We start from the raw sequence: 9683 nt of genomic DNA on the forward strand, positions 1-9683 counted from the left end.
CGCAAGTTCATTGCTTCCCAGAAGGAGGAGGCAGCAAAGAAGGATAATGTGAAGGCAAAAGCGGCTCACAGCGAATCCAGAAGTGTTGCGTTTACCGTTGGTTGTGAATTTTCGTCGTGGATAATCGACAGTGGAGCTAGTGCTCATATGACCTCCGATGAGTCGTTTTTCCGTTCACTGAAGAAATGCGAAGGAGGATGAATTACCCTCGCCGATGGAAAGCGCACACAAATACTTGGCCAAGGAAGTGGTGTGCTGTATGGTGTTGACAGCAACGAGAACACAGTGAAGATTGAAATGAACGAAGTGCAATTCGTGCCTGAGCTTGCTGCAAATCTAATTTCTGTGAGTCAGTTGAGCAAGAAGGATTTGTCTGTGACCTTTGGGAAAGATGATTGTAAAATTTCCGATCGCAACGGAGATATACTTGTAACCGGTTGTCGAAAGAATGGATTGTACCATCTACGCCAGGGAGCAACGTCGTTGGCAGCTACTGTAGGTCAACATACAGAAAACTGCCAGCATCAATGGCATCGGCGTTTCGGGCATCGAGATTGGACAGCAATAGAGCGGCTGGTTAAAGATGCTATGGCAACTGGAGTGAAGGTAAGCAAATGTAACTTAAAAATCGTTTGCGAATGTTGTGCTGAAGGAAAGTCGGCTCGTGCTCCGTTCCCTCCGGTTGAGGAGAGGAAATCTAACCAAATGCTCGATATTATACACACCGATTTGTGTGGCCCCATGAGGCAAGCGACTCCGAGTGGGAATCGATATGTGATGCATATCATTGATGATCACAGTCGATTCACTGTAACGTACTTACTCAAACATAAGTCGGAAGCTGCGGACAATATAAAAGATTATGTGCGGTGGGTCGAAAATATATTCGGACGTAAGCCTCGTGTAATCCGTTCTGATGGTGGTGGAGAATTTGACAACGCCGAACTACGAAGCTTTTACAAGAAAGAGGGAATAGTGCCGCAATATACTACACCGTATTCACCGCAGTCTAACGGAGTTGCAGAGCGGAAAAATCGTTCGATCACCGAGATGGCAACTTGCATGTTGCTGGATGCCGGTCTGGAGAAGAGATTTTGGGGAGAAGCAGTGCTTACTTCCACTTACCTTCAGAATCGTCTGCCGTCGAGATCCATACAGCGCACACCGTACGAATTATGGTGGGGTCGAAAACCAGATCTCAGTCACGTGAGAGTATTCGGAAGTGAAGCTTTTGTGCATATACCGTCAGTGAAGCGAGCTAAACTGGATAGTAAAGCTAAAAAATTTACACTGGTTGGCTATTCCATGGAGACCAAAGGGTATCGTTTCGTCGATCGTGAGTCTAACCAGATAACAGTGAGCCGAGATGCTCGCTTCATCGAGCTCGGTAATGGATCATCTTTGGTGGATTATCCGATTGCTGCTGAGGAGGAGCAGCGTGTAACTGTTGAAAGAGTGAAGATGCTACCGCAGAAGGTAAACAGTGAAGAAAAAGTGAATGTGAAAACATCACAAAGTGATCCTCTAGAAGAACGTCGACTTGAAAAAGGAAGTGATAGTGAAAGTGATAAAAGTGTGTACGACTCTTTAAGTGAAAATGAAGAGCTGAGAGATTGTGAACTTCGACGATCTGCTAGGAAGACTCGTGGTGCTGTGCCTCAGCATTTAAACGACTTCGTGCTAGACATTGCAGCAGGAAATGCGGAATGTATGCAAGAAGAGCCTAACAGTGTTGAAGAAACCAAGCAGAGTCATGCGTGGCGCAATGCAATGGCCGATGAACTTGAGTCACATCGTCAGAATGAAACGTGGGAACTAGTTTCACCACCGAAAGGTCGTAAAATAATCGGTTCGAAATGGGTTTTTAAGGTGAAGAAGAACGAATTTGGACAAGTTGTGAAGTGTAAGGCCCGCATTGTGGCGCAAGGCTACGCGCAAAAATACGGCATTGATTTTGATCAAGTGTATGCTCCAGTGACACAACAAGCTACGTTCCGTACGTTCCTCGCTGTTGCCGCAAAGAAAGGACTCGTCGTTAAACATCTCGACATTAAGACGGCCTACTTGAATGCGGACCTCGAAGAAGAAGTGTTTATGAAACAACCCCCGGGTTATGTTGTGCCAGGACAGGAAGAGCTAGTCTGTCGTCTAAAACGCAGCATTTATGGTCTGCGTCAGTCAGCGAGATGTTGGAACCAAAAGCTGCAGAGTGTTCTTGGTCGGCTTGGTTTCCAACAGTCTACAGCAGATCGGTGTTTATTCGTCAAAAAGGAACGTGGTACAACTGTTTTTCTATTGGTTTACGTGGATGATATCCTCGTCGCAACAGCCGATACAGAGCAGATGAAGCGAATAATTGAAGCTCTCAACATCGAATTTGAGTTAACCTGTCTGGGAGACGTGCATCACTTCTTGGGTATGGAAGTAAAACGCGAAGAAGGTGTGTTCAAGCTTCGTTTGCTTACTTATATTGAACAGCTGATCGACAGATTCGGGATGAGCCAGGCTAAAGCGTCAAAATGCCCGATGGATCCTGGGTATGTCAAAACTGTTGATGCGAGCGATGACTTTGAGAATGTGACTCTGTACCGAAGTTTAGTGGGCGGTCTGCTTTATCTTGCGGTATGTGCTCGACCGGATATAACCGCAAGTGCGGCCAATCTCGGACGAAAGTTTGCAAAGCCTTCGGAACGAGATTGGACGGCTGCCAAACGTGTACTGCGTTATCTGCAAGGCACGAAGTATTACCTACATTTGAGAGTGGGTGACGAGAGTGTTCTATCTGGATACAGCGATTCGGACTGGGCAGATGATGTAGAGACGCGACGGTCAACGACGGGATTCGTTTTTAAATTCGGCGACGGTGCGATCACTTGGGCTAGCAGACGTCAGACAAGTGTTACACTCAGTTCCATGGAGGCCGAGTATGTCGCACTCTGCGAAGCATGCCAAGATGCAATCTGGCTCAGAAATCTCCTGCGTGATTTAGACGAAGAACAGTTTAAGCCGACAATATTGAGAGAGGACAATCAGAGCTGTATAACGTTTATTAAGACAGGACGGTCGAGTCGAAAGTCGAAGCATATCGACACGAAGGAGCGTTTCGTGGAAGAGCTTTGCAGTAGTGGACAGTTAACGCTGGAGTACTGTCCGACGGATGTTATGGCAGCTGATGTATTAACCAAGCCTCTCGGACCAACAAAACTCGAGCGTTTCCGGGAGATGTTTGGGATCTCATCGTAAAGTGGCTGCACATTGAGGAGGAGTGTTGGGGATCAACAATGATTACGCCCTTTTGAAATGTAGCATTATTTTGCGCACATCTAGCTAAATCTGGCAACAACAAATAACCTATCATTAAACGAACAAAGTTGTTTGCCCCGTCGTGAAGAACGCACGTTTTTAGTTTTTCTTTCTCGCTGAATAAAAGGTGAAGTTTTCTCAACGTAGTTCGTTGTGTTTTACTCGCGGTTTATTTTCGAGTGATCCGTTTCATCTGATCCACTAGAGACTGGCTAGTGTCCGCCGCGTGTTTGTTACTCTGCTCGTCGTCGTGCGGTTCCGGAAAACTTGTGTCCCGCTGTCGATAGTCCGACATTTTCTACTGCTGTTTTCTCCGAAAAAATCACATGAAGTACTGAAACAAACCTATATACCTATACAAACTAAACAAAAATTAAGCCTTGCAAAAAAGTAGTTTTAGAATATTTAAACTAAATGCGAACAGAGAAGATTGATCTTGTGAATGAGGGTGCTCGACTCAGAAAACAACTTACAAAAATGAAGAGCATGGAAATATTTTTCGTAATGGCCAACAACAAATATATATTATTTTGCTTTGCTGTATTCCGATGGAAAACCCGTAATAATCATTTAAATGCGGATATAAAGACTAAATCATTGATTTTTCCCGGAGAGTTAAATTGATACATAATATAGAATATTTTAATCAGAACAATTTAAGTTTTGGAAACGACTGTAACAAAACAAATATTTTGGCAACATTGGTCGAGTGGGGGTGTGTCGTTTTCAGCACACGCAAAAGAAAGTTGTGGTAAAATTTACTATATTAGAGGGTTAAATTAAAAACAATGTACCCACGATTTTCAGCTGATAATACAATGATTTTATCATAATCATGCAACATGTCATTTTTACCATATCATACTTTTTGGATTTTTACCATGTTTGTAGTATTTCAATGTTTATGCATGATAGTCGTTTTCACTGTGAAACTAGTTAAATTGATAGGTACACGCATAAAATTTTTGCGGTTCAAATTACTATTTTAGAGGGTTAAATTAAATACCCACAATTTTCAGCTGATAATATTGTGCTTTTACTGCAACGATGTAAATAGTATTTTATACCATATCAAATTACCTGGGTGTTCTGTATATTATACCATGTGTGTAGTATTTAATTTTCATGAATGGTGTTTATTTTTACTATGAAAGCAGTCAAATTGGTAACTAGAGTATTCCTCGTTCATAGTAATTTTGACCCCGCTGGATATACTTTTTACTATGTGTGCAGTACTGTAATAGTACAACAGGGTAAACACTCCAGTTGTCAGAATAGGGGTCAAGTGTTCAATTGCCGAATTCCTTTTGTTTACGTTTTGGAATTATAAGCTTAGAACACAAGGTCCCTATTATAACAACAATTAATATATGTTTGAAAAAAGCTGATTTCTGTTCATTATTTTTTAAATTTCATGCTTATACAAAAAACTTCTTAAGTCTAATAAACTTCTTTGTATCTACATTATATACATGTATTGGGGGTCCATCAAATAAGGTTACATTACAGATTTCGAACTTTGATATAATATTTTCATGCACTTCAAGCGATGCAAAATGGTATGAGTAATCACCAATAAGCCATGTTTGACAAGCTAAAAATAATTCATTGTCGAGCACCAGCAAATCTCTAATTTCGAATAATTCAACTTTGCGCATATTATGATCTGACTTGGTGACGAAATTTCCAACTTTGTATGCTGTACCTTTATATGTTACTGCTTTACAAGCATAGAATTCGTCCGAAATTAAGTTACTTTTATACGATAAAACACTGTAATATGGCAATTCAGGTACTTTTATGCAAACAGCACTCCGAAACGAAATGTTCTTCTCATTCTCTGACATTTTTTTCATATTTTGCATAAAGTACATATGAGCTTTTATACATAATGTTGGACATATATTTTTTCGTGATGTAATGTTGCGACTATACTGTTTGAATATTTGATGCATGGATTCAAAACGAAAGCTCCAAGTATACCTAGGAGGTCCGATTTTCTTTATTACGTCGACGTAATGTAAAAGTATGTGAAATTTATGTTTCAAGGTCGCGCCAAATAATTTCTGATAAAGTGTATGATGATAAATAATTTGTTCTTGAAGTATCTCTAATATTTCGGAATCAAAACATGGAAGAATCACTAAATCTGTTAGTTCTACTAACGACATCATAAAATTCCACACTCTGTCATTCTGAGGGATCAAATCACCGAAAAGTAAGGGAAAGTAACGAACAAGGAGCATCATTTCGCGAGCAGTCATTTTGAATGAGGATAATTTAATTTGTTGTAGTGTGATTGCCTTAATTGACTTTTGATTTTCTGTGTTACCATAATCAAACATTTTTATGCGATAGTTAATAACATTCAATGAGATTTTCAGTGTTGTAATCATGTATTCGAAAACAAAGGTAAGGTCGTAAGCGCATATACCATGTGAAAAGAAATCGTGCATTACATCAACCGCAGCAAAATCTCCAACATGGTAATACTGCAATCTATTAAAACCACATTCCTCCTTTATCCCTGACTCTTTTACGTTTTTTGTCAAATCTATTGCATATGATTCTTTATTTCGACTCAAGTTTGGATCCAATGTTACAGATTGTTGACACTTATTTCTGTGCAGTTTGCAAAATCTGCAGTACAAAAGAGAGTTAAATGAGGTAGTATATCCCATCAATAGATTCATGCCTAAGTTATCGCCAAGTATTCCCATTAGTACGAAATATACTTTTACAACATTATTTTCCACGATCAACTCGATTCCGTCTTGTTCAAGCTCAATTAAAATATTAATGAGTGCATTCAACGCTCGTGATGGCCCATGTTTTGCAATATCTGATGCTTTAACGAACCCAGCTACGAAAATACAGCTTAATCGCGACAAATAGTGGGAAGGAATCGTTGGTAAGCTGTAATAAAGTCCACACACTTTGTGGGTTCCCGAATGTGCACCTATAGCATCGTTTAGTTCTGCTTCATCAGAATACAAAAAATATGGTATGACTAATCGTTCACCGTACATAGGCTTAACTGTTTTCCATAAACTTCCATTTACAACATTTGATATTTTATTTGTCTTCTCTAGTCTTGCCATATTCTGCATAGTTTGTTTAAGCATGGATCCGGTTTCAAAAAACTTTTTAAGCTGAAATTTGATTGGTGTAAGACATCCCTTCGATACGATGTTACCGTCTTCGTCTTCATACTGAATAACTTGAGGAGTTTCTCTCATGTTCAAATTTTTAAGATGGGTATTTAGCCTGTGCTCTGTACATATGAAATTAAATGGATCGCGTAAGTCACTCATTAACTCTAAATGCATTGGATCTTTTTGGATATTTGATATTTTGCTAAGAGTATCTAATATCGGTTTTAGAATGTCTTGAGTAATGTTATGTTGGATTTCAATTATATCTTTCCTGCTTAGATTTTTTTTTGCTATGTAAATTTATAGTGAAACTTAGGAATATTTCTCTTAAATTCCTTCTCATTTCTAATATTTCTTCTTCTTTACTTTTTGCACGCTCCTCGTCTTCGATGTTATTACTGCATAACTCCTGTACAGTCAGGTATTCGGTAGTTTCGTTGGAGATGGTTTCGACAATAGACGCTTGGATCCCTGTTTCATACTGGATGTGTGATGATGCACTGCTATGTTGAAATAATGAGTAATGACAATGGTTTATGTGGCGCTTAAAACGATGCACGTCCTTGAACAGTGTTGCCGGTTGGCATGCAGTGCACTTGTAATTTGAAATAGCAGGAGCTCCATGCTCAACTCGAATGTGTTCAAATAAGTTACTAATAGTTCGAAAAAATGTAGGGCACAAATAGCAATCCATCACTTATTCTCTCCTCGGTGGGCTTCCAGATAGGTGATCAACTGTAGAAGCTGGTTGTTTTTAGATTTTTTTTTGTAGTCGATCCCGTAAAAATATCTGGTCACGAAGCACCAGAAGACCCCACAATTTTCTGGATAGCTGTAACCGATTACGTGTTTCAGTTTTATAATCACATCAATGCAACGCAGATATGACGGCAATCTATATTCAAACTTTGCGGTCACGACATAAAACGCGGTGACATCTGAATTCTCGCAGCTTCACAATCCCCACGCACCGATTGGAGGTCATCGCGATAGTCATCGTTCGTTTGACAAATACAACATACATCGAATTGTGCCTGTAGTATCGTGGGTAGTTTTCGACCAGTGCTTCGTGTAGGCTTAATAATTGCTTGAAAAACGTAGCATATAATCAAATTTCGGCTATCTGGAATTTGTAAAATTGGTTGATTATTTGAATAAATTTTGTTTCTTAAAACATTAGTGACAGAACAACAAGATAAAATAATCACTATGAATTTCGTGCTAGATATTCACAAGCGGGAAAAGCAACAACGTGTTACTGCATGAATATAATCTACAATGTATATTTGGTGTGATCTGTGTGCTGTTACCTCGTCTGCGGACAGCTTAATTCTTACCTTGGCAAACAGGCGATTCATCTAGAAGACTCAGAAGTTGCCGGGAGTGGTCGTCTCTGATTTCATTTGTTCGGACATAGTTTAGGAAGTGATCAGCAAACAGTTCCCAATCATTGAACAGTTTCTCAGAATTTCCGAAGAGATAGTCGAAATCCGTATCGATCTGCAAAAAAGAACGGAATGTTTTTAATCGAGCGCCAATGTCCAATTTACTTTAATGTTACAAGAACAGTTGTTTGGCGTTGCACATACATGCCAATTAGAGAACAGTAGTCGCTAACTAGAATATAAACATATTGCTATTAACGAATGGGTACTAATTTCAACTATATCCTCAGGTAGTCCAAACTTTTATTATGCTTTTTAGACATGGAATATTTGTGAAATAGTCCAATATGGTGTAAAATGTGCAACAGTGTACTCACCAGTAGGTATCCAGTTTCATCAAGAATTCTAGGCCATTCAGAAAGCACGTCGGTTTTTTCAATATCAACTTCGTTAATAATAGCTCTCAGTCGCAAGGGCATTGACTCTCTCCACTTTAGCTGAACTTCTTCTGCTGGAGCGAAGTTATTTTGCAGCCAGTTTTTCAGTGTTGATAGCTTTGTGGTGTCTGAAAATTACCAAAAATAAAAATATGCTAAACAGCCGTTATCATGTAGTTTACCCACCGTCTTCAGAAAGATTAAGTGCACTGGACTTAGCCTCGCAGAAAATCTTTTCCGTTTCCGTAGCAGACTTAGCTTTAACTGATCTTTTCTTATTCCGGTTATGGAATCGATCGTATATTAAACCGGATGGATGTTTCTTATCAGCTTTCGCGTCCCTAGGATTGTAGTAGATTTCCTGTAGATAAATGACAATGTAATTATGATAAATGCAACGTGTAACCAGAAATTTACTGCTAGCTCCATCGGAAAACGTTCGGCAATCAATTCAGCAAATTTTGCCATATCGGGTAGAGGAAAATATAAATCGTTAGCGATGTAGTAATCGACAACTGTGTGGGCCAAGTGCTTCCTGTGCGTGGCATCGAGGATTTGATGTTTCTGAAAATATTTTGCAACAATTTTCCCCTTCTCATTGCGGCGAAGAATGTCATTTAATAACTCCGCTGTTACGGAAGTTGGCAGTAGGCGATACTTCGAATGTTGTTGGCACTTCAATTGGAATAGCGGCCGTATAATTCCGACTTGCATTCGATGTACTAGCCGATTGAAATAAAATGCTTTCAGGCCACAAAACCGGCTTTTGGCGCAGTGCAAATTTATGACCGGTCCATTTGGCAACCGAAAACACATCGTCCAACGATCTGTCGGTCATTTCCTTCAGATACTGGACTGAGAAACCGTGCTCTGTAGTACGGGTTATGTACTATAGTTATAAGGTTTTTCATACTTCATTTTATTTATGGATACTTACGGATAAGAATGGCGTAAATAGATGGGCTTAAATTCCATTTACAAATCAAATCCTGTAGCTCCGGATTGTGGTCCTGTTCTGCGATAAAATAAAGACACAAACCAGAATAATTCCTCATAAAAGCATCATTGCTATCATTCAGGCACTCACCTTCAATATTATCGACGTCGGCAAGGGTGTCGTCCACTATCATACTAATTTTTTCAACTTTTTGTAGCAAACTCATTTTTTTAAAAATTATTATCCTTTAAAACAAACCTCGCGCGACGCAGCACAAAAACAATTTGATTTTATCAAAATGGCGCAAACTAGCGTCCCATACCACTGATGAAAATTACTATAATTATAGTAAATTTCAAGAAAAATGTAGTCAGCTGAAATTTGTTGGCACATCACATTTGAGTTAACTAAAAATATAGTAAATTTCAGAATTTAAGAGAAAATTTAAGATGCGGTTTCAGAAACA

General features: G+C 39.4%; 1 pseudogene; it reads right to left on the reverse strand.

Moving 5' to 3' along the window:
• Nucleotides 1-7103: 7103 nt before the first annotated feature.
• On the reverse strand, nt 7104-9443 carry LOC131680651 (uncharacterized; annotated as a pseudogene).
• Between the last annotated feature and the right edge of the window lie 240 nt (nt 9444-9683).

This window comes from Topomyia yanbarensis, chromosome 1 (assembly GCF_030247195.1).
Source record: "Topomyia yanbarensis strain Yona2022 chromosome 1, ASM3024719v1, whole genome shotgun sequence".
NCBI lineage: Eukaryota > Metazoa > Arthropoda > Insecta > Diptera > Culicidae > Topomyia > Topomyia yanbarensis.